This window comes from Nerophis ophidion, linkage group LG05 (assembly GCF_033978795.1).
Source record: "Nerophis ophidion isolate RoL-2023_Sa linkage group LG05, RoL_Noph_v1.0, whole genome shotgun sequence".
Lineage (NCBI taxonomy): Eukaryota > Metazoa > Chordata > Actinopteri > Syngnathiformes > Syngnathidae > Nerophis > Nerophis ophidion.
This window is the reverse complement of record NC_084615.1, coordinates 20,966,837-20,994,222: the sequence shown is the minus strand read 5'-3', so window position 1 is coordinate 20,994,222 and position 27,386 is coordinate 20,966,837.

The window sequence follows — 27,386 nt, the reverse complement described above, 5'->3', positions numbered from 1 at the left end:
ATGGAGCGAATTTTAGCGATATTACGGAGATGAAAGAAGGCCGTTTTAGTAACGCTTTTAATGTGTGCCTCAAAGGAGAGAGTTGGGTCGAAGATAATACCCAGATTCTTTACCGTGTCGCCTTGTTTAATTGTTTGGTTGTCAAATGTTAGAGTTGTATTATTAAATAGAGTTCGGTGTCTAGCAGGACCGATAATCAGCATTTCCGTTTTTTTGGCGTTGAGTTGCAAAAAGTTAGCGGACATCCATTGTTTAATTTCATTAAGACACGCCTCCAGCTGACTACAATCCGGCGTGTTGGTCAGCTTTAGGGGCATGTAGAGTGGGGTGTCATCAGCATAACAGTGAAAGCTAATACCGTATTTGCGTATGATGTCACCTAGCGGCAGCATGTAGATGCTGAAGAGTGCAGGGCCAAGGACCGAACCCTGGGGAACTCCACACGTTACCTTAACGTAGTCCGAGGTCACATTGTTATGGGAGACGCACTGCATCCTATCAGTAAGATAAGAGTTAAACCAAGACAGGGCTAAGTCTGACATACCAATTCGTGTTTTGATACGTTCTAATAAAATATTATGATCGACGGTATCGAAAGCAGCGCTAAGATCGAGCAGCAGCAACATAGATGACGCATCAGAATCCATCGTTAGCAATAGATCATTAGTCATTTTTGCGAGGGCTGTCTCCGTGGAGTGATTTGCCCTGAAACCGGATTGAAAAGTTTCACATAGATTGTTAGACGCTAAGTGTTCATTTAACTGCTCCGCAACAATTTTTTCAAGGATTTTTGAAATAAAGGGAAGGTGAGACACCGGTCGGTAATTTACCATGAGGTCAGGATCGAGGTTAGGTCTTTTAAGAAGAGGATGAATAACCGCTTTTTTGAATGCTAGGGGAACAGTGCCCGAGGAGAGTGATAAGTTTATAATACTTAGCACTGATGGACCTAATAATACAAAGAGCTTCTTGATCAGTTTCCCAGGAAGAGGGTCAAGTAAACATGTTGTCTGTTTTATTCCATTTACACGTTGTAACAATTCCTCTAATGTTATTTCCTCAAAACGAGAGAAACTATTTTGGAGGGCAGTATCCGCCGTATATACAATCGTATCAGTGTTAATAGAACCCCGTTGTAGCTGGGACGCATTGTCTTTAATCTCCTTTCTAATGACTTCAATTTTCTTACTAAAGAATTGCATAAAGTCATCAGCTGAGTGGGTTGAGCTACTGGAAGGGGTCCCTTGTTGGGTTAGCGATGCTACTGTACTAAACTAAAATTTAGGATCGTTTTTATTACGGTGGATGAGATTTGAGTAATATTTAGCTTTAGCTAAGGTAAGCATGTGTTTATAAGTTATTAAACCATCACTCCATGCTTGATGGTGCACCTCAAGTTTAGTCGTGCGCCATTTGGGTTCCAGCTTTCTACATAATAATTTCTGAGCTCTAGATTCTTCTGTAAACCACGGGGTGCGCTTTTTTGGAGCCTTTTTTAACTTTAGCGGTGCTATGTTATCAATGGTTTCGCGCAGGGCGGCGTTAAAGTTGTTAGTGAGGTTATCAATAGAGCCCACATACTTTGGGAATGGTGCCATTACCGAGGGCAGTAGGTCAGCAAGAGTTGTCGTTGTGGCTGTATTAATGTTGCGGCTGCTATAGCAGTTATTATTATTATTAGTTTGACGAACATGCGTCTGAACCTCGAATTTTATAAGGTAATGATCGGACAATACTTTAATATACGGGAGTATCGTAACTTTGGAAACGGTGATACCCCTGACAAGCACTAGGTCTATCGTATTACCGTTGCGATGCGTGGGTTCATTTATTATTTGTGTGAGACCACAGCTATCAATTACAGTCTGGAGCGCTACGCACGGTGGGTCCGATGGCGTATTCATATGGATATTAAAGTCCCCCATTATGATTATATTATCGGCGTGTGTCACTAGATCAGCAACGAACTCTGAGAATTCATTGATAAAGTCCGAATAGGGCCCTGGGGGGCGGTAGATAACAGCCAGGTGTAGAGGCAGCGGTGTGACAGACCTCATAGTAAGCACCTCAAACGATTTATATTTATTATTTATGTTAGGACTAAGGTTAACGTTTTCGTTGTATATTAGTGCGACCCCCCCCACCCCTTTTAAGCGGACGGGCAATATGCGCATGTGTAAAGTTAGGAGGACATGCCTCATTTAGCGCAAAAAAGTCGTTTGGTTTAAGCCAGGTTTCGCTGAGACCGATGACGTTAAGATTGTTGTCTCTGATAATATCATTAACTAATAACGTTTTGGGAGACAATGATCTTATGTTTAAAAAACCTATATTATAGGTAGTGGGCTGTTTTAGGGAGTTTTTGATCAAATTATCCGTAGTAGCAATATTAATAATGTTGTGTTTATTATGCCCAGTATTTAGTATAGTTACGACCATATCTAGGAATTGATACGACAGGAATTTTCCGATTGTTTGATTGTTGTTTTGATAAACTGAACGCATCATGGTTAGCCACCTCAGTAACGGGGATTTTCCGATTGTTTGTTTGTTGCTTTGATAAACTGCACGCATCATAGTTAGCCACCTCGGTAAAACACATGTCCAACTCTGAAACACTCAAAGCAGAAAAAACGTGTTCTAATTTAACTGACTCCTTACCCAGACCAGTAGTCTCGCATTTTCCATTTAAATCCATCTTCAGGATGGAGGGAAGTGGTGTTCTGTGGGGATTAGCCTTCTGCTTTGTTTTTAGCCCCGCTCGACATCCGCGTTTCCGATCACACCGCTGGCGTCTGATCCGTAGACGGCCCCCGCTGCTACTAGACTCCCCTGCTTCACAGGCCGCTGGATGTAGCCGCCGACGTATTCCCATGCTAGTTAGCAAGTCTAGCACGCAAGCGTCTATCAGTCCAAAACGGCCCGATATGTCCATATCCAGAAGTGTCTGGCGGTCGTACGTGATCACGGAGTGACCACGATGTGAGCCAGCCATAAAGTTTGTAGAATTGTCCGGTATTTCTGCCAAATGTTCCATCTTTAGCAGCAGCTCCGCAATGTTGCAGCCCGTACGGGCGCCGCCATCTTGGAACTTAAAGTGGTCTTCCACATCATTTACCGTGGTCTAACACGTCTTTTAAAGGGGTCCGTCACATCGTTTGAATTGGTTAGCCACAACATTTAAAGTGATCCGTCACAAATGTGGCCTGCCATTTCATTCAATGTCGTCTTCCATATCAATTATAGTGGCCCACCATGTCAGTTAAGGTGGTCATCCACATCATTTATCGTGGTCTCACACGTCATTTAAAGGAGTTCGTCACAAATGTGGCCAGCCATGTCATTCAATGTCATATTCCACAACATTTATATTGGCCCACCATGTCACTTAAAGTGGTCATCCACATCATGTATCGTGGTGTAACACGTCATTTAAAGGGGCCAACCAATTAATTTAAAGTAATCCATCACATCATTTAAAGTGGTCAGCCATTTAATTTAATGTCGTCTTCCACACTATTTAATGTGGCCCATCATTTCACTTAAAGTGATCTTCCAAATCTGGTATCGTGGTCTAACATGTCATTTAAATTGGTCAGCCGGATCATTTACAGTGATCCATCAGATAATGAAGTGGCCTGCAATGTCATTCAATAAAGTCTTCCACATCATTTATCGTGGCCCGCCATGTTGCTTAAAGTGGTCTTCCACATCATTTATTGTGGTCTAATATGTCATTTAAAGTGGTCAGCCGCTTTATTTAAAGTTGTCTGTCGGATCATTTCAAGTGATCTATCACATAAATGAATGTGGCCTACAATGTCATTCAATGTTGTCTTCCACATTTTTTATAGTGGCCCATCATGTCACTTAAAGTGGGCTTCCAAATCCTGTATCGTGGTCTAACATGTCATTTAAAGTGGTCAGCCACATAATTTATAGTGATCCATCAGATAAATGAAAGTGGCCTGCCATTTCATTCAATGTTGTCTTTCATATTATTTAATGTGGCCCGCCATGTCACTTAAAGTGGTCTTCAGCATCATTTATTGTGATCTTAACATCATTAAAAGTGATCAGCCACTTCCTTTAAAGTTGTCTATAACATCATTGAAAGTGATCAGTCACATAAATTATGTCGTCTTCAACATAATTTATTGTGGCCCTCTATGACACATAAAATGGTCTGTAATATCATTTAAAGTGATCTGTCACATAAATTACGTGGCCTGCCATGTCATTCAATGTTGTCTTCCACACAATTTATTGTGGCCCGCCATGCCACTTAAAATGGTCTGCCAAGTCATTTATCGTGGTCTAACACGTCATTTGAATTGGTCAGTCAAATAATTTAAAGTGATCCGTCACATAAATTAAAGTGGCCAGTCAGCATGAGATAAACACTGACATGTGTTATTTATATATTGTTGTTTACAGATAAACAATGACATGTGTTAGTTATTTATTGTTACTTACTGATAAACACTGGCATTTATTATGCATATATTGTTATTTACAGATAAACGCTGACATGTATTATTTATATATTATTATTTCACAGATAAACACTAACATTTATCATGTATACATTGTTATTTACATATAAACACTGACATTTATTATCTATATATTGTTATTTACAGATAAACACTGACATTCGATATTTGTATATTTTTATTTCCAGATAAACGCTGACACGTATTATTTATATATTGTTATTTACAGATAAACACTGGACATTGTTTTTTATTGTTATTTAAAGCTCCCTTATTATTTATAATTTACTAAGAGAAGGGTTTTCTGATTGTTGGACTTTGCTGACAAAAGCCTGATTTTTAATGAACATTTCGGTACAATTTAATTTTTTATAAGGGGTCCCCAAAATGTTTTACTCGGGAGCCTCATTGGTTTAAAAAAAATAAAATAAATGAACATATATATATATATATATATATATATATATATATATATATATATATATATATATATATATATATATACATATACATATATATATATATATATATATATATATATATATATATATATATATATATATATATATATATGTTTACATATACATATAAAAATAAAATAAAATTAAATACAAAAATGTATATATATATATATATATATATATATATATATATATATATATATACACATTTTTTTTATGTTTATTTATTTTATTTTTTTTAAACCAATGAGGCTCCCGAGTCAAAAAGTTTGGGGACCCCTGATTTATTTGGTATCATTGTAGAAACATACTAAGCCACTTCTCCATACGTCACCAGTCTGATGTGTATAAACTACCCTGAACTGTGAGATGTGGTGGAAACACAAGCCGCACTTCTACATGATCCTGTAGTTCCAGGAACTAATGATCCCTGAAACCTAAAGTTCAGTTGATAAGGGCCTAAAGAGCACCGGATACTGACCAGTCCCCCTACTTCCACAATGTCACACCATGGCTCGTACACGTCCTCAAGGTTCGTACACTAAAGCATATTTTTGTCTGGTCTGTGGTTAATAATTTGCTAAATTTGTACTTTAAGGAGTTCATAAATCAAGGTTCCGCTGTATTGCACAAGTAACTTGTTGACATGTTAAAGTATCACTTGGTGGGTTTGTGTCTCGCATCTATCTGCCAAGGAGATGATCGTAACCGCTTTGAGAAAGGGCAGGTAATGAGAAAAAAAACAACAACAAAAGATATTAAGAGGTAACCAGATGTTGTCCCTCCCAATTAGGAGATTAATGGACAAACCGGGGCTTATTTATGCCAAACCGGGACACCCTGGATGCTTTAAACGGTCCCCTCAGATGCAAAATTGACTTTTTAATGACGTTCCGACAATACAACTATGTGCGCCTGGAGCCTGTTTAGCAGCACCAAACGTGACAAAAATCTATCATCTCCCTCACTTGTTTTATTTTTTTTTCCTCGTTTTACCATTTTTAAGAGAAGAACACTCCAAAAAAGTTACGGGTGACATCACCAAGGAAAAACCTCCTCGCTCGCGGACATGACACCCCTTCCGAGTCCCCCCAGGCTGGATGAGCCCTCCCCGTGTAAACACCAATAACTTCACGGCGACAGGTATGAAGAAAAACACACTTTGTTACACAGATCATCCTGGAATTCTGGCAACTATCCATCAGTCAGCTGGACGTAGGTATAACTTTGTTTTTATTCCGGACCTAACGTGGCATGATGTTGCTGTTCAAAAGTGGGTGTAATTGTCATGACAGTCCCCGCCCGGTCATGTCCGTTGTTGGTTTTGTTGTTATTCTTCTTAGTTTACTATGTATTTATGCTACCAGCACTCCTAGTCCTCTTGTATTTACGTTCCTGCTGCTTGGAGTGCCTGAGCTCAAGCATCTGTTTCTGTTTGTTGATTAGTGTCTCCACCTGCTGCTGCCACTAATCACTACCCTTTATATGTCCATCCATCCCTGCCAGTTGTTTTTTTCTTTTTGCCACGCTTAAGACTCTCTTGTTACTTTGGTTCTGCATCTGCTACCATTCTGGTATGCTAGCTTCAATCTTCAACCTTTTGTCCCTGCTTATCATGCGAAGCTAAGTAGCTACGTTTTTGTATTTTGCCCTTTTGAGAAAACAACCATTGCCCCAATGCGAGCTTCACTCAACATGATTTTAGATTAAATCGTTTAGTACAATGCTGACCCTAAATAACACTATACTTATTGTAATTTATCATTTAATATACAAAACCCCAAAACCAGTGAAGTTGGCAGGTTGTGTAAATGGTAAATAAACACAGAATACAATGATTTGCAAATCCGTTTTAACCTATATTCAATTAAATAGACTGCAAAGACAAGATATTGAACGTTCCAACAGGTAAACGTTGTTATTGTTTGCAGATAAACTCCTTTGGAATTTTATGCCTGCAACGTGGTTCAATAAAGCTGACACAAGTGGCAAAAAAGACTGAGAAAATTGAGAAATGCTCATCAAACGCTTATGTGGAACATCACACTGGTGAACAGGTTAACTGGGAACAGGTGGGTGCCATGGTTGGGTATAAAAGCACCTTCCATGAAATGTTCAGTCATTCACAAACAAGGATGGGGCGAGAGTCACCACTTTGTGAACAAATGCGTGAGCAAGTTGTCAAACAGTTCAAGAACAACATTTCTCAACAAGCTATTGCAAGGAATTTAGGGATTTCACCATCTACGGTCCGTGATTTAATTAAAAAGTTCAGAGAATCTAGAGAAATTACTGCACGTAAGCGATTATATTATGGACCTTCGATCCTTCCGGTGGTACTGCATCAAAAAGCGACATCGGTGTGTAAAGGATATCACCACATGGGCTGAGGAACACCTCAGAAAACCAATGTCAGTGACTACAGTTGGTGGTTACATCTTTAAGTGCAAGTTATAACTCTACAATGCAAAGCTAAAGCCATTTATCAACAACACCCAGAAACGCCGCCGGCTTTGCTGGGCCCGAGCTCATCTAAGATGGACTGATGCAAAGTGGAAAAGTGTTCTGTGGTCTGACGAGTTCCCATTCCAATTTTTGGGGGGAAACTGTGAAAACTCCAGGACAAAGAGGAAAAGAACCATCCAGATTGTTATAGGCTTGTCTTTGCAGTCTATTCAATTAGATATAGGTTGAAAAGGATTTGCAAATCATTGTATTCTGTTTTTACTTACCATTTACACAACGTGCCAACTTCACTAGTTTTGGGTTTTGTCCATGTTTCACACCACAAATTATCATAACATGTTATTTATTAGGTTGTTGTTGTGTCACTTGAACCTTGACATCTTCACATGTATGCATAACCGAAAAAATCCCACATTAGATTGTTTAATAGTTTGTAGTTTAAAACCCATACCAAACTTTCCGGGCTTTCGAGCGCAAAGGTAATCAACCCACCAAATTTCAGAAGAAAAAAAGTTATTTCAAACACTACCCACTGATATATACTAGTTCGAAATATTTAGTAAATGTTCATTTGCATACCTTAATTGTTACCAAGCTTTCTGTCTTGCCTCTGGTGAGGGCGGATCACATCATGAAAAAGCTGGTTGAAAGGGAAAAATTGGATATGAGGGCCAGTATGGACGAATAGAACAGACAAGCCATTATAATGTCTGCACGCGGAAAAAACAAATATCCTAATATACGATTTGACTCCCTCGGATGGCCTTGACGCTGCAACAACAGTAGTAGGCTGTTCTGAAAAAATCCCAGAGGACACCTCAATGGTCAACGCTTTTGACCTCCCTCCCTCCTCAATGACACCTGGAGTCGAACACTTGCTTGCATGCAGAACGGCCCCAGGCCTATGGACACTAGTTCAACACACCCAAAGACAAAGGTCATACACACACACACCCTTCCCCGCCCCACGCCTTCACCACCGCTTGATTTCTCTTCGGGTTGATGGACGGCTGGCAGCGCTTCATAGCAGCAGTCGACCTCCAGGGCCCCAATCCCCTATCCCCTCTGTTGCGAGTTGTCGTGATTATATGTAACATGTTTATGTGTGCATGGCAAGGAGGTGTTTTCCCACTCCAGACTATGCCCCCCTTAAGAGCCCAGTCTAGATTGTATTTTTTAGTTATCTTCTTCCCCAGAGTTTTACCTTTTTTCCCACCTTTTAAGGGGCGTCTCGTGGCGACCCATCAGCGTTCCTGTTCTGTAACCCTGTACACTGTTTGTTTGTCTAATCGAGAACAGGTTTGTGCTGAAAACATAGTTGTATTGTACTTGTTGCAATGACAATAAAGACCTATCCTATCCATAAAGACCTGACACTGCAGTAAAACGGCTGATCAAACAAAATAGAAGTCATCCTCATGGACCTACGAGCTGCAGAAACTAGCTCTCCAATCAGCTGAAGAGACTCTAAAAGTCCAGGGTGACATTTGGGTGGATTTATGAAACGGAAACAATACAAAAAGAATGCCATTGTAAGTTAATAATACTAACACAGACACTTGTAAACATGTTAGCCTATTCACTTACAATAGCACGTACAAATATGGATGAAAACGCTCTGTAAAAGGGGATTGTGATCAGCACATTGCAGGAGTAAAGGTCAGCGCCTCTGTCCAGGGTGCTGAAAACAGTGCACCATCAGACGGGGGCGTTGCATGTGTTGACGGCGAGACACAGCTGGCAGATGATTAGTTTGCGCAGGTGGTACGTGTTAAAAGAATCATCTGTTGTCTTTAATAGTGAGCGGCCGGGTGCAGGAGGAGAGAGAGGGAGCGGAGAGACTGAAAAGTCAACAAAAAAACCTTTTGAAGAAACTACAAAAACTTATTAAACCCTGTTACCTCTGTGCAACTGACTTCCAGTGTGAATCCGTGGGACTGTGAGTAGAAAAAGCTTCCACACGCCTACAGACATATTCATTTATTTTGCATCTTGAAAATGTGCAATAATCTCATCATACATACAGAGGTCTTTACCATGAATTGATTAAACAAGTTGAAAAACTTATTCGGGTGTTACCATTTAGTGGTCAATTGTACAGAATATGTACTCCCTACTGTGCAATCTACTAATAAAAGTTTCAATCAATCAATGTTTACTTATATAGCCCTAAATTACGATTGTCTCAAAGGGCTGCACAAGCCACAACGACATCCTTGGCTCAGATCCCACATCAGGACGAGAAAAAACTGAACCCAATGGGACAACAATGAGAAACCTTTAAGGATCCACATGGTACGGTTCAGTGAGTATTCATTGTTTTAGTTATATTGTAAATATTGATTGGAGTTATGAATGAAAAAAAAAAACATTTAGAGTAGAAACGCTATCATTTATACTAAATGATGATACTATCCGGTTCGAGGCATGAAACAGGAAGTGCATTTTAAACCAGCAGCTCCCGCAGTGGGCGAACTCGTCCAAAAGATGCGCTGAAGCGTAAACAATAAAACACAATTTCACCGAAATGTATTTGTTCAATACATGTCCGTTGGCGAATTAGAAATCCGTAAATCAAGTGCACCGTTTGAAGCCGCTGGTTTCAAAGCGTTGGATAGAAAGTAGCAACTTACAGTCTGGAAAATACGGTATACCAAATGACAAAATTTAAAAAATATGTTCTTTAGGTTTCTGTTTAGAGATGTCCGATAGGAAGGAAAATGAATCGGAAATCCTCGGTATCGGTTTCAAAAAGTAGAATTTATGACTTTTTAAAATGCGTACCTGACCATCCCGAGAAGTACAGTGCAGTTGCGTCTACCAGTCATACTTGCCAACCATCCCGATTTTCCCGGGAAACTCCCGAATTTCAGTGCCCCTCCCGAAAATCTCCCGGGGCAACCATTCTCCCGAATTTCTCCCGATTTTTACCAAGACAACAATATTGGGGGGCGTGCCTTTAAGGCACTGCATCCGCACCATAACACAACATGAACATCCATCCATCCATCCATTTCTACCGCTTATTCCCTTCGGAAACAGGTGGGGGGGGCGGGGGGGGTGCGCTGAAACCTATCCCGGCTACAATCGGGCGGAAGGCGGGGCACACCCTGGACAAGTCGCCACTTCATAGCAGGGCCAGATAACGCTATTATTCATACTAATTGATGATACTATCCGGTTCAAGGCATGACACATTAAGTGCATTTTCAACCCAGCAGCACCTGCAGTGGGCGAACTCGTCCAAAAGATGCGGTAAAGCGTACACAATAAAACACTTATACTATTTGTTCAATACAAAACATCAAGGCCGTTGGCGGATAAAGAATCTTATCTTAATAAATTAAAGGCACCGTTTTAAAAGCTGCAGGTTTCAAAGCGTTGGATAAAAAGTATCAACTTATTGTCCGGAAAATACGGTGTATCAAATGACAAAATGAAAAACAGATGTTCTTTAGGGTTCTGATTAGAGATGTCCGATAGGTAGGAAAATGAATCGGAAATTATCTGTATCGGTTTCAAAAAGGCGAATTTATGACTTTTTAAAATGCGTACCTGACCATCAGGAGAAGTACAGAGCAGTTGCGTCTACCAGTCATACTTGCCAACCCTCCCGATTTTACCCAGGAGACTCCCAAATTCCAGTGCCACTCCCGAAAATCTCCCGGGGCAACAATTCCCCCCCAATTTCTCCCGATTTCCACCAAGACAACAATATTGGGGGGCGTGCCTTTAAGGGACTGCATCGGCACAGTAACACAACATAAACATCCATCCATCCATTTTCTACCGCTTATTCCCTTCGGGGGGGGGCGCTGGAGCCTATCTCAGCTATAATCGAGCAGAAGGCGGGGCACAACCTGGACAAGTCGCCACCTCATCTCAGACAACAGAACAAAATACCCAGAATCCCTTGCGGCACTAACTCTTCCGGAACGCTACATTATACATAAAACGCAACCCCCGAACATCACCATGTCCCAAATTCCAAGTTGCTGTTTTGAGGCATGTAAATAAAAAAATAATGCACTTTGTGACTTCATAATATTTTTCCGTAACTTTAGTTGATTTATTTTGAAAAAAACCTTACATTGTTTAATGCATCCAGCGGGGCATCGCAACCAAATTAGGCATAATAATGTGTTCATTCCACGACTGTATATATCGGTATGGGTTGATATCGGAATCGGTAATTAAGACTGGACAATATCGAAATATCTGCAAAAAAGCCATTATCGGACATCTAGAGTTCTGATCGTACCAAGATGAAAGCAATCACATTTCCGTATCCGTAGGATTCATACACTTGCCAGAACACCGACCCCGATGCACAATGGCGCTTTTTAAAAGCCGGCACACTGTCTGGATAATTAGCATTAGAGCTATAAACGGCGTGTTCCCAGTCGGGCTCGCTAAAAAGCATTTTTAAATTGTCTCGATTCCAGCATCACGGCTCGATTTTGGCCGACACACTTTCAACTCACCTGTGAGACTTAAAAAAAAAATAAAAAATTGTATAATTTAACTCCATTCTATGTTTCCAACAAATATTACCATGGCCATATGAAAAAGGACAGGAATCGACATCCATTTTTAACCACCATCCTCCTTACCCATCCTGAAGAGAGACCATATACCTGTGAAGAACATAATGTCACGGCTGTCTTGAGTTTCCAATCATTTCTACTACTCTTAATTTTTTTAAATAGAGTAATTGGAGCACATGCTTGTTGGTCACAAAAAAAAAAACATTCAGGTTCTTTAATACATTTATTATGGGTCGACTGAAAATGTGAGCAAACGTGCTGGGTCAAAAGTATAAGCTTCTGGGTACATTTTTATAGTTTAGTCTTTAGTTGAAGGGACAATAGACAGAAACATTAAACTCAAAGTTGCTATGTTCTGTACCAGATTATAGCTAAATACCTCATTTCCATATGCAGTCCCTGGCTACCGAAATTAAAGGGATGCAAAAATCGTGCAATAAAATCATGACAATAAAATCAAACCATATCATGTAATCAAATTAAGAAAAGTCATAAAATGCCCTTTCATGGACACATACTTACAACAAAAATGCTGTCATGGATAAATATAATACACATTAAGTGGCCACCTTAGTGACCGTGTGAGCAGCTTTGATTGCTCCAAAGACACTTTTTAACTTCAATTATAAATGACGAGTAATCCGTTGAACTTTTCAAGTTTGTTATGAGGTGGTTCCTTTCCTTTATGGCAGAGGTAGGGAACCTATGGCTCGAGAGCCAGATGTGGCTTTATTGATGACTGCATCCGGCTCTCAGATAAATCTTAGCTGACATTGCTTAACACGATAAGTAATTAATAATTCCACTGGTAATGCCAGTGTTAAAAATAACCTTCAAATGATAAAACATTTTCATGCATTTTAATCCAACCAACCGTTTTCTACCGCACCTGTCCAAGATGTCGCATTAATGGTAAGAAGTATTATATTTATTATTGGTCATTGTTCCAACAGAACAATGACCCCAACTGCGCCCCAGACCCAAACTCAGGTCTGATGATTTTAACTTGTACTAAATAATCCTAATCCTAATCCTCCATTTTCTTAAATTTACCGTCTTCCGCCTGCTCCGCTGTTGAGGTATTCACCGTATCCCTGGCTAGGGAGCCAACAATCCTTGACAGAATCGGGTCAGGGTCCAGTGGCATTGAGTCCAAGACGACTGGGGGACCCTTTTCTTCTGCAGCCTTCTTCATCCGTTGTGGTAATTCTTAAATTTACCATCTTCCGCCTGCTCCGCCGTTGAGATCTTCACCATATCCCTGGCTAGGGGGCACACGATCCTTGACAGAATCAGGTCAGGGTCCAATGGCATTGAGTCCAAGACGACTGGGGGACCCTTTTCTTCTGCAGCCTTCTTCCGCCGTTGTGGTAGTTCTTAAATTTACCGTCTTCCGCCTGCTTCGCCGTTGAGGTCTTCACCTTTTCCCTGGCTAGGGGGCACACGATCCTTGACAGAATCAGGTCAGGGTCCAGTGGCATTGAGTCCAAGACGACTGGGGGACCTTTTTCTGCTGCAGCCTTCTCCCGCCGTAGTGGTAGTTCTTAAATCTACCGTTTACTGCCTTCTCCGCCGTTGAGGTCTTCACCATATCCCTAGCTAGAGGGCGGTCAGGTACTAGGCCTTTGCCAAGGACCACCTAGGGTAACCTCCTAGTGCCCCAAGACCCCCCACTGCAACGTCATACCCAGGACTGTACATGCGCTCCGAACCTCGAGCGTTGCACGCCTTTGGTCCACAACGATGGTCCTCGACAGAACTATGTCAACATGTCGCATTATAAGCATATGTCCGCCACCCAGTCTCCCGAGGAGTCTCGCCCGTGACCTGTTCTTTTACTTCTCCGCCGTAATTGGCTAATAACCTGACAGTGCCAGCGCCGAAGATGTCAGAACAGATGCGTGCACCAGGAGAGCAATCTGCAATCCCGGCAATTACCGCAGATTTGGACAGAAAGGACTTTGCATTGGGAGGAGGACGTGCACCCACACCCGCCCACCCGCCGCACTCCCATCTGCTAACAAGCTAACTTATTGTAAGCCCACTTTGTTTTCAAGGTGTCGTCTGTTGAGGTACCAGGAGAACATATAGAGCTTGTCAAACACCGCACTCATTTCCAATTGTAATTAAACCGGCCATCAGGTACCTTGAGGCTGTTTAGTCAACAGCCGGGTACTAATTACTAAGATGACCTTTGGAATAATATCCGGTGAATTATTCATTGTGCAGAAAATTGCTGGAGAGATATTCCGACAACATCCCAGGGACGGATGGGGGTACGCACTTCATCCCAAACACGTCAGTCTGTCTGTCCGGCAGATGGCGAGAACTAAAGAACGATCGCACTGCAAGTGGCGGAAAGATCAAGATGACGGCAGATGCAAAAATGACATAAAAACTTGCTGGGATGGTCATGAAAGACGAGTGCAGGGGTCGGCAACCCTAAACGTTGAAAGAGCCGTATTAGAGCAAAAATACAAAAGAAATAAAATCTGTCTGTAGCTGCAACAAATGAAAAGTCTTATAATAAAGGCAACACATGGCGTAAGTGTCTATATTAATTATAATAGCCTACTATCAAGGTGGCTTTACAAGTGTTATAATGAATAGAACAAATGACGTAAGTGTCAATATTAGTTATATTAGTCTATTACAGAAGTGACTTTATGAGTGTTATAATGAAGGCAACACATGACGTAAGTGTTTATATTAGCTATAATATCCTTCTATAAAAAGGACTTAAAAAGTCTTATATAAGTGTTATAAAGAAGACAACACATGACGTAATTGTCTATATTAGTTATAATAGCCTACAATCAAAGTGACTTTATAAGTGTTATAATGAAGGCAACACATGACAAAAATGTCTATATTAGCTATAATAGCCTACTATCAAAATGACTTAAAAAGTATTGTATAAGTGTTATAATGAAGACAACACATGATGTAAGTGTCTATTTTAGTTTTCATAGCCTAATATCAAAATGACTTTAAAAGTCTTATATAAGTGTTATAATGAAGGAAACACATTAAAATAAGTAAGTGTCTATATCAGTTTTAATAGCTTACTATCTAAATGACTTTAAAAGTCTTGTATAAGTGTTATAATGAAGACAACACATGATGTGTCTATATTAGCCTACTATCAAAATTACTTTAAAAGTCTTATATACGTGTTATAATGAAGACCACACATGATGTAAGTGGCTAAATTAGTTACAATAGCCTACTATCAAAATGACTTTAAAAGTCTTATATAAGTGTTATAATGAAGACAACACATGATGTGTCTATATTAGCCTACTATCAAAATGACTTTAAAAGTCTTATATACGTGTTATAATGAAGACCACACATGATGTAAGTGCCTATATTAGTTTAAATGGCCTACTATCAAAATGATTTAAAAAGTCTTATATGAGTGTTTTCATGAAGGCAACACATGACGAAAGTGTCTATATTAGTTTCAATAGCCTACTATCAAAACGACTTCAAAAGTCTTATATAAGTGTTATAATGAAGAAAACACATGATGTGTCTATATTAGCCTACTATCAAAATTACTTTAAAAGTCTTATATATGTGTTATAATGAAGACAACACATGATGTGTCTATATTAGCCTACTATCAAAATGATTTAAAAAGTCTTATATGAGTGTTTTCATGAAGACAACACATGACATGAGTGTCTTTATTAGTTTTAATAGCCTACTATCAAAATTACTTCAAAAGTATTGTATAAGTTTTATAATGATGACAACACATGACGTGTCTATATTAGTTACATTAGCCTACTATCAAAGTGACTTTATAAGTGTTATAATGAAGGCAACACATGACGTAAGTGTCTATATTAGCTATAATAAGGTTCTCATAGTCATCATTGTCACCGACGTCCCACTGGGTCATTATTGTCACCGATGTCCCACTGGGTCATTATTGTCACCGATGTCCCACTGGGTGTGAGTTTTCCTTGCCCTTATATGGGCCTACCGAGGATGTCGTGGTGGTTTGTGCAGCCCTTTGAGACACTAGTGATTTAGGGCTATATAAGTAAACATTGATTGATTGATTTATTGATAATAGCCTAGTATCAAAATGACTTAAAAAGTATTGTATAAGTGTTGTAATGAAGACAACACATGACTTACGTGTCTATATTAGTTTCCATAGCCTACTATTAAAATGACTTTAAAAGTCGTATATAAGTGTTATAATGAAGGCAACACATTAAGTAAGTGTCTATATCATTTTTAATAGCCTACTATCAAAATGACTTTAAAAGTCTTATTTATATGAGTGTTATAATGAAGACAACACATGATGTGTCTATATTAGCCTACTATCAAATTGACTTTAAAAGTCGTGTTCAAGTTTTATAATGAAGACAACACATGACGTAAGTGTCTATATTAGTTGTAATAGCCTACTATTAAAATTACTTTTAAAGTCTTATACAAGTGTTATAATGAATACATCACATGACGTAAGTAACTAAATCAATTATAATAGCCTACTATCAAAATGACTTCAACAGTCTTACATGCGTTTTATAACAAAGACAACACATGACGTAAGTGCCTATATTAGTTGTAACAGTCAGCATACTGACAGCAGCAAAATACAGTAGTGTAGTAGACCCAAGTATTCATCAAGTACCACCATAATGACACAATTAACATATAGTAGTGTAGTAGACCTAAGTATTCATTAAATACCACCATAATGACCAACATTAAGATACAGTAGTATAGTAGATCCAAGTATTCATCAAGTACTATTTTGACCAACAATAAATATACAGCAGTGGAGTAAGCCTAGGTAATCATTAAAAACAAGGCAAATGTTTTATTTACCAATTATATTTAATATTTTGGCAACTGCAACATTACACACAATGCACAAACATAATTTACAAGTACGGACTTCTTTGGCGTAACGATACAGTAGATGGCGCTACCACAGTTTGAGAATCACTGTCGAGACCCTGAGGAAGTGTTTTAAATCATCATAGGTGCCTTTTTAATTATTCATTTTTCATCAAGCGGGAGACAAGTGAACCACTTAGTTGCTTCTGCTGCCGAAGTTTGAATCCAACAGAACGTCTCACTTTTCTGCCTGCTCAGCCGACTGACTAACTCGGCTTTCTGTTTACATCAACTCTTCGCATCGCTTCCCGTGGAACACAAAACACCACCAGGCAAATAAAAGTTAATGGTCTCAAGTGGAACTGTATTTATTTTATTGATGTGTGGCATTTCATTAAAGAACAACAGCATGCATCTTTTATTCCTTACCTTAATTATTTAAATTAGTATTTGTAATTAATTAATAACAACAGTCCTCAATGGAGCCCGGGGGTGGTTTTTTCCTGCCAGGATTTAACATTTAAAGTGGAATAGACAATAAAACTCAGTTCATATTGAGACGGTTTTTGCACGAGGGAAGTGCATCAGCCTGTTCACATTTAACACACACACACTCACACACATTTGTGTATTTCGGACCTTCTGGGGACCGCCGAAAATGCCTACCTCTTTAGGACCACCTTTTCTAGATATATAAAGATTTGTATTTACAACATAATTTAATATGTACATTCAACGCAGTATCTTAATAAAAGTCAAAAAACTGAACATTTGTGCAACGTTATAATAGAAGTTGGAATTTTACGTAATAAAATTCGCAATTTTACAAAAAAGCTTAACATTTTGGCAATTTTATGAAAAGAGTCGGTACTTTTCCTTGTTGATGTCTCAAGAAAAAGAAAGTAGAAATAAAAGAACACTTACACGCACACACACGCACACACGCACACACACACACACACACACACACACACACACACACACACACTCACACAAATACACACATTTGTGTATTTCGTACCTTCTGGGGACCGCCGAAAAACACCTACCTCTTGAGGATCACCCTTTCTGGATATACAAAGATTTGTATTTACAACATACTTTGATATATACATTCAATGCGGTATCATAATAAAAGTCTAAAACTGAACGTTTGTGCAATGTTATAATAAAAGTTGGAATTTTACTCAATACAATTTGCAATTTAACAAAAAAAGCTTAACATTTTGACAATTTAATGAAGAGTCTGTACTTTTCATTGTTGATGTCTCAAGAAATAGAAAGTAGAAATACAAGAAAACACAAACGCGCACACACACACACACACACAAAGTACACACATTTTTGTATTTCGTACCTTCTGGGGACCGCCGAAAAACGCCTACCTCTTGAGGACCACCCTATCTAGATATATAAGATTTGTATTTACAATATTTTTTAATATACACATTCGACGGAAATACAAAATTCACTAGGAAAAGGTCACAAAAATGTTGGCAGTATTATAATACGATTGGAAAAACTGAACATTTTTCAATCTTATAATACAAGTTGGAATTTTACTGAATAAAAGTCACTATTTTACCATAACAGGTTAATATTTTGGCAATTTCATGAAAAGAGTCGTAATTTCACTCGAAGAAGGTCACAATTTTGAAACAAAACTTATAAAATTAGAGTAATAATCGGCATGTTTATGACAAAAGTCATCATGTTACTCAAAAAAATGTCAGTATTTTACAAGAATAACAAAAAAGTAAATATTGTGATGAGTCAGTATTTTATATGACAGAAGTAACCATTTTGCATTAAAAAGTAATATTTTTTCTTAAAAAAGTAACAATTTTACGAGAAAATATTGCAATATCACAGAAACAGAAATAATATGAGAAATTGTTCCCAATATTATAAGAAAAAAGTCGACACACTGTGAGAAAAGGACTGCTTTTAGTTTTTATATATATATATATATATATATGTATATATATACATATATATATATATATATACATATATATATATATGTGGCGCAGTGGGAGAGTGGCCGTGCGCAACCCGAGGGACCCTGGTTCAAATCCCACCTAGTACCAACTTCGTCACGTCCGTTGTGTCCTGAGCAAGACACTTCACCCTTGCTCCTGATGGGTACTGGTTGGCGCCTTGCATGGCAGCTCCCTCCATCAGTGTGTGAATGTGTGTGTGAATGGGTAAATGTGGAAGTAGTGTCAAAGCGCTTTGAGTACCTTGAAGGTAGAAAAGCGCTATACAAGTACAACCCATTTATTTATCATTTATATATATATATATATATATATATATATATATATATATATATATATATATATATATATAGAGAGAGAGAGAGAGAGAGAGAGAGAGAGAGAGAGAGAGAGAGAGAGAGAGTAATTGGTTTTTAATCTTCATTATGTACTCCACGTTATGACAGTATGTCCCTATATTAATTTTCCTGAAGGAATTCTCAGGACCAGGAGAAATACAAGAACAAACACACACACACACACACAAACACACTGTCCTAATGTGTAAGGATTTGTATTTACAACATTAATAATACATACATACGATGCAAATATAAAAAAGCTTGTTGTGAAAATTGAGTTGTAATTTCACAAGAAAACTAAAAATGTTGGCAGTATTATAATAACAGTCAAATGTTTACTCAACACAAGTCAATATTTTACAAGTAAAACATGAACATTTGTGCTATATTATGATAAAAGTTGGAATTTTACTCAATAACAGTCAAAATGTTACAAGAAAAGCTTAAGATATTGGCAGTTTTATGAAGAGTCGTAATTTCACCCGACAAAATCACAATTTTATAAGAACATTTTAATAATTTTGGCAAATTAAAAAAATATTCGGAGTTTCACGCTGCAAAATTATGACAAAAGTCATCATTTTACTCAAAAAAAATTCACTATATAACAAGAACAACCAAAAAAAAATTTAATATTGTGATAAAATTCAGAATTTTATATGACAAATGTCACCATTTTGCATTAAAAAGTAATAATTTTACATAAAAAAGTAATAATTTTACATAAAATAGTTACAATTTTACGAGAAAATATAGAAATATTGCAGAAACAGAAAGTCAAAATTTTATAAGAAAAATTTAACAATTTTTATTTACACACACTTGTCATTTCACATGTTGACCAGGGGGCAGCAGTTTTAAAACCAACACACAGTCCATTTAAAAAATCCCTCATTTTTTCACCACCAGGGGTGAAAATGAGACGTTCTCTATTTGATGCAAAAGTTTTTCCGTATTGGGACCATGATTTGAGTCCTTACTTGTTCACCGGTCCTCATGTGGACGGTACTTTTCCTTGTTGATGTCTCAAGAAAAGTTGAAATACAAGAACACAAACACGCGCACACACAAATTCTTGTATTGCAACCTTCTTCAAACTTCCAAAAAGGCCTACCTCTTTAGGACCACCCTTTTTAGATATATAAAGTTTTATATTTACAACATTAATAATACATACAGCTATAAAAAAGCTTGTTTTGAAAAATTAGTTGGTATTTCACAAGAAAAACTTAGAATTTGGGCAGTATTATAATAACAGTCGCACTTTTTACTCAACGAAAGTCAACATTTTACAAGAAAACATGAACATGTGTGCAATATTATAAAAAAAGTTGGAATTTTACTTAATAACAGTCGCAATTTTACAATTAAAGCTTAAAACTTTGGCAATTTAATGAAAATTGCCGTAATTTCACTCGACCAAAGTCACAATTTTATAAGAAAACTTTAACATTTTTTGTTTACACACACTTGTTATTTCGTATGTTGACCAGAGGGGGAACACTTTTAAAACCGACACACAGTCAATTTGAAAAATCCTTCCTTTTTGTGACTACCCTTATTTTTGATAGATTTCACCACCAGGTGTGCAAATGAGACGTTCTCTATTAGATGCAATGGTTTTTCCATATTGGGACCATGGTTTGGGTCCTAACTTCTTCACCGGTCCTCATATGGACGGTACTGTTCCTTATTGATGTCTCAAAAAACGTAAAAATATAAGAACACACACGCACACACACACACACACACACACACACACACTTTAATGCAATATCAAGGTAAGTTGCAAGTCCCTGAAGCTCTTCCTCGGCGGAGGTTAGAGTCAGTGTTTCTGCAATGGCGAGACACGAGGCGCATCTCCTTCCTCTTTGAAAGCGTGAAGATCAAAAAAAACAATACTGTGTGTTTATTTGTGGTCTGAATACATAATCCAATTCCATGCTCACAGGGTTTATTTGTTGTTTTATCCAGGCTGCGTTATTGAATAAACAATAAGAGAAGTAATTGTCCCGGTAACGCTACATTTAATCGATATCAGGCCTTATTTGTCCTTATTTGTTTTTGTTTCTAGATGTGTATTTTTGTTCATACTCAATCATTAGCTTTGTTTTTTAAGGTCATGCAAGCTCTAGGAGTGTCGGTGTCATTTCACACAGATTATTATGAATACTGTCATGTCTTTGTGATCATGTTGTGTTTAGTTATGTTCTGTTTTGTTTTTGACTCCATTAGTTACTGTTTTTGCGCACCCTAAATCACTTGGACTCATGCACCAGTGGTCAATCACCACGTCACTATTTAAGCATGCAGTTGCCAGGCAGTCAGCCTGGCAACATCACCCCTCTATCACTTTCTACTCACTCTCGACACCCCCTTGTTATCCATGTTGATAATCCATGTGTGACGCTTGCTGGGCATAGCGATGCCGGATTTGTTCCTCTGTGGATGTGTTCGGGCAAGAACACAATGTATGGTAAGAAAAGCAGGATTTATTTAACTCAAAAACAGGCTAAGAACAAAAATACTGGTGCTAGGCAGAAAAGTCAAACAAAAGGCGCTAGCATGTGAGCACAAAGGCACAAAAAGGAAAACAAAAACTACTAGCATGAGAGCTAGGGATAAACGAAGCGTAGCGCAAATGGTAGTGAGTAAATACAAAGAGAAGCATATGTCACTTGTTACGTGTAAGGCAAATTAGGATCCGAGACAGAATGAACAAAAGTGGTAGGCTTAAATAAGGCAGTAATCAAGAATAACAGGTGTGCGTAAACAGCGAGAAGCAGGTGAAACTAATATGCAACCATGGTGACAGAACAAACAGGAATCAAGGATGTCAAACAACAGAATGTGATACCAAAATGGAACAAAACAAAAATATGTGATGATCCGGGTAGCGGATCATAAAACCATGTTTATTTCTCGTTCCAAGTAAGTTTTTTTGTTATTCATGCCATAGTGCAGGTTTTTGTTTTATTTCCATAGTTTTGCCTTAATGCAAGTTTTTGTTTCATAGCCAAATTTTGAACTTCTGCTGAGAGCGCCTTTGTTTTGTTCCTTTTTTTGAGTCATTAATTAAAATATGTCCTTACCTTCACGCCATGTCCGTTCCAATCGCTTTGCACCACGGGAAAACAAACCACACCATAGTCCTCGTCTTGACAAATAAATTGTTTAAAAAAAATTGGGTTACTTTGATGCAACTTTAAAAATAAACATTTTATAATCATTTATTTTCAAGTTTTATGAACCTATGTTAGGCCCTGCGATGAAGCGGTGACTTGTCCAGGTTGTACACCGCCTTCCGCCCGAATGCAGCTAAGATAAGCACTTATGTTATTTAATTTTGTATAATTTTGTCGGTGTTGAGTTGGAGATGTAACAAAATTAGGTTTTATAAACATGGACAAAGGCGGCAAATAATTACACCAGACCTAATCGGTTTGAAAAACTTGGTAAAATTAAGTTTGTGATAGTTTACAAATGCGACAAAATTAAGTACAATTGTCCAAAAATTGTCAGAAAATTGAGTTAAACACAAATGAAATAAGGCAGCAAATTTAGACTTTATTTAAATATAAATACCACATTTTTTTGGACTAGGTGTCATATCATACAGATTAGTATAAATACAAAATAAATTGTTTAAAAAAATGGTTGTATTGATGCAACTTTAAAAATAAACATTTTATAATCATTTATTTTCAAGTTTTGTGAAATTATTTTATTTAATTTGTTCAAATTCTATATAACTTTGTCGGTGATGAGTTGAAGATGAAAAAAAATTAGGTTTAATAAACATGGACAAAGGCAGCAAATAATTACACCGGACCTAATAGATTGGTAAAACTTGGTAAACTTAAGTTTGTGATAGTTTACAGATGCGACAAAATTAAGTACAATTTTCCAAAAATTGTCAAAAAATCGAATTAGTTAAAAACAAAAGCAGGCAGCAAATTTGGACCTAATTCAAATAGAAATACCACATTTTTGGACTATAAGGTGCACTTGAAACCCTTTCATTTTCTCAAAACTCGACAGAAGGTAGAACATTTAAACCTAATTTAAAGAGAAATACCACATTTTTTGGACTATAGGACGCACTTAAAATCCTTTCGTTTTCTAAAACTTGACGGTGTGCGTATAACCCTAATATACAGAATAATTTTTTGTTGTGCTTACCGACCTCAAAGTGAAGACCAAGTCTTTAAAATATTTTCTTGAATTTTCAAATTCTATTTGAATTAATTCTCTTTTAGAATTAAAAATGTCGAGCAAAGCGAGACCAGCTTGCTAGTAAATAAATAAAATGTAAAAATTGGAGGAAGCTCACTGGTAAGTGCTGCTATTTTTGAGCTATTTTTAGAACAGGCCAGCGGGTGACTCATCTGGTCCTTACGGGCTACCCGGTGCCTGCAGGCACCGTGTTGGTGACCCCTGGTCTAGTGAGATGACGCTGGCAGCTGCCAGATAATTTTAAAGAAAAAATGACCGACAGGAAGGCGAGAAACACTTTTTGAAATAGACTCTCGCGCCGTACCCGCCGTCGAAATAATAAAGACCGACTGCACAGTTCCTGTCTTCACGATAAAAGCCCTGCTTCATCCTGCTGCGCTAACAAAATAAGAGTCTTGCATGCACAAGCTAGCAAGTCAACTTATTTCTTGTAAAGTGTATAAAATGGATTATGGAAGCTGGACAAATTAGATGCAAAAAACAACCACTTTGATGTGGTATTGGACAGAAAAAGGTATTTTTTTCTCCTCCGTTCAAAAATGTGGGTGTTATCATCACTACTGTCTGATTCTAATACATTTCATCAGAATCAACTTATATTCTTGTCTTCATGAAAGAAAGGAATCTATATGTGTTAATAAACATGCTTGTATTATCATTAAACACATTTAACTTGTTAACAAAAACCTCTCTTTCATAAATATATATATATATATATATATATATATATATATATATATATATATATATATTAATGATGTGGATCCCCTCCACGGGATCAACTGAAAAATAGAAAAAGTGTGGGCGCCCCTGGTCTAAGAAGTGACCCGAATACAATAAATGGACATAACTAATAAATATTAAAAAAAAATCCAACTTTTCTTTAGACACTATACCTTAAGGGAAATATATCAACTTACAAAACCCAAAACTAGTGAAGTTGGCACGTTGTGTAAATGGTAAATAAAAACAGAATACAATGATTTGCAAATCCTAATCAACTTATATTCAATCTAATGGACTGCAAATACAAGATATTTAACATTCAAACTAGTAAACTAAGTTATTTTTGGCAAATATTAGCTTGCTGCGTTTCTGGGTGTTGTTGATAAATGGCTTTCACTTTGCATATTCGAGTTTTAACTTGCACTTACAGATGGAGCGACCAACTGTAGTTACTGACAGTCGTTTTCTGACGTGTTCCTGAGCCCATGTGGTAATATCCTTTACCCATTGATGTTGCTCAATGATAGAGTACTGCCTGATGGATCTAAGGTTACGGGCAATTGGATGTTACGTGCAGTGATTTATCAGAATCTCTGAAACTTTGGATGATATTACAGACCGTAGATGGTGAAATCCCTAAATTCCTTGCAATAGCTTGTTGAGAAATGTTGTTCTTAAACTATTAGACAATTATATCAACTCACAAAACCCAAAACTAGTGAAGTTGTGTAAATAGTAAATAAAAAAATTGCAAATCCTTTTCAACCTATATTCAATTGAATAGACTGCAACTACAAGATATTTAACGTTCAAATTAGTAAACTTAGTTATTTTTGTCAAATATTAGCTTGTGGCGTTTCTGGGTGTTGTTGATAAATGGCTTTCGCTTTGCATAGTCAAGTTTTAACTTACACTTACGGATGGAGCGACCAACTGTAGTTACTGATAGTGGTTTTCTGAAGTATTCCTAAGCTCATCCTTTACCCACTGATGTTGTTTATTGATACAGTACTGCCTGAAGGATTCAAGGTCACGGGCAATAAAATATTAGGTGCAGTGATTTCTCCAGATTCTCAGAACCTTTTGATGATATTACAGACCTTAGATGGTGAAATCCCTAAATTCCTTGCTATAGCTAGTTGAGAAATGTTGTTCTTAAACTGTTGGACAATTTGCTCATGCATTTGTTCACAAAGTGTTGACCCTCGCCCCAGCCTTGTTTGTGAAAGACTGACCTTCCGTGAAAGCTGCTTTTATAACCAATCATAGCACCAACCTGTTCCCAATTAGCCTGTCCACCTGTGGGGTTTTCAAAATAAGTGTTTGATGAGCATTCCTCAACTTTCTCAGTCTTTTTTGCCACTTGTGCCAGTTTTTTTAAACATGTTGCAGGCATTGAATTCCAAATGAGCTAATATTTGCAACAAATAACTAAGTTTTCCCGTTTGAAAAATATACTTAAGGTTTGAACCTTAAGTATATTTTATCGGCAGTCCATTCAATTGAATATAAGTTGAAAAGGATTTAAAAATCATTGTGGAGTGAATTATATTTATATAGCGCTTTTCTCTAGTAACTCAAAGCGCTTTATATAGTGAAACCCAATATCTGAGTTGCATTTAAACCAGTGAGGGTGGCACTGGGAGCAGGTGGGTAAAATGTCTTGCCCAAGGACACAACGGCAGTGACTAGGATGGCGGACGCGGGGATCGAACCTGGAACCCTCAAGTTGCTAGCACGGCCGCTCTACCAACTGAACTATACCACCCCCCTGTATTGTATTCTGTTTTCATTTACCATTTACACAACGTGCCAACTTCACTGGTTTTTGTAATTAAATGGCCTTCTGCCAGCATTTTGCTTACACCATCTCTGCATCCTGAGGTCAGGCGAACAGCAACAATGCCAAACTGTGACGGATTAAAGCAAACGTAAAAAAAAACATAAAAGAAAATGTAGGTGTTGGGGGGAGGGTGTACGGCCAGGCCTCGAAGCCAGCATTAGGTGAGTGGATTACCCAGCTGCGACTGATTATGTAATCACCTTTCACCCTTATTAGCAGCAGCCGGAACAAGACACAGTGTTGGAGTTAGAAATAAAGACTGAAAAGTAGCAGAGCAGTGTGCTGTTGTTCTGTGTGCACAAATAAAACAATGGTCAAACCCGACTACCGGGCTTAGAAGAGGATCTGTCGTGATCAGGGGAACCCACAGTAGAATTCACATTTTGCCTTGTAATTTTTGTCTTATGAAATGTAAACAATATATTGTGTCTTTTTATTAAACCAGCAGAAGTTAAGTTTTACATGAATCCCAATTGTCCAAATCCACTTATGGAAGTCTCAAAGAAAAACTTCAGAAAGAAAGCCTGTCAAAGAAATATAAAGTTCGATTTTTTTTTTTTTTTTTGTCACGTGGTAAGAACTTAATTGGGTCAAAAGTACTCGAATGGTTCTTTGGACGTCTTTCCCAATGCTTCGCTATTATTCCGGCCAATCAGCGTTTACTAGCTGGAACATCAGTTGAACAATAGCGAGCAAAGGGAAAGGTGGGCTGAAAAGTAACAACAAGGGAAGAATCGATACTGCAATTACACGTGCAGATAATGGACATCGAGGTGTGATTTGGAGTGACTGAGAAGAAGAAGTGACATAAAGCCAATTGGACTGGACCATTGTCTTACATATGTGACATGGATTTATTGTCACCAGGCTCAAGAAAAACATGATTGTTGTGTATGTAATTTTGTTTGGTTCACAACGGACAAAAGAAGCAAATTATTAGCCCTTTTTCTTCTCTGCTTCTTTTCAACAGTACAGAATAATTATATGAATAGTACCTCGGAAAAAAATGCATGACGTTGCAACAATAAAGTCTGCGATTATCTGAAATGATGCGATTATCTGAAATTATGAAAGGAAGCTCATGTCTATATTTTCGCAATCACTTTTTATTTTTAATATGTCTTTTTTATCATTATCATGTACTTTCTTTCTTTAAAAAACATATATTGTTTTTACATATATATGTGTGTAAATGTATATATATATATATATATATATATATATATATATGTATATATGTATATATATATATATATATATATATATATATATATATATGTATATATATATATATATATATATATATATATATATATATATATATGTATATATATATATATATATGTATATATGTGAAACTCTATAGTATTTTTTCCATGTTGTTCCAGACCACAGCAAATA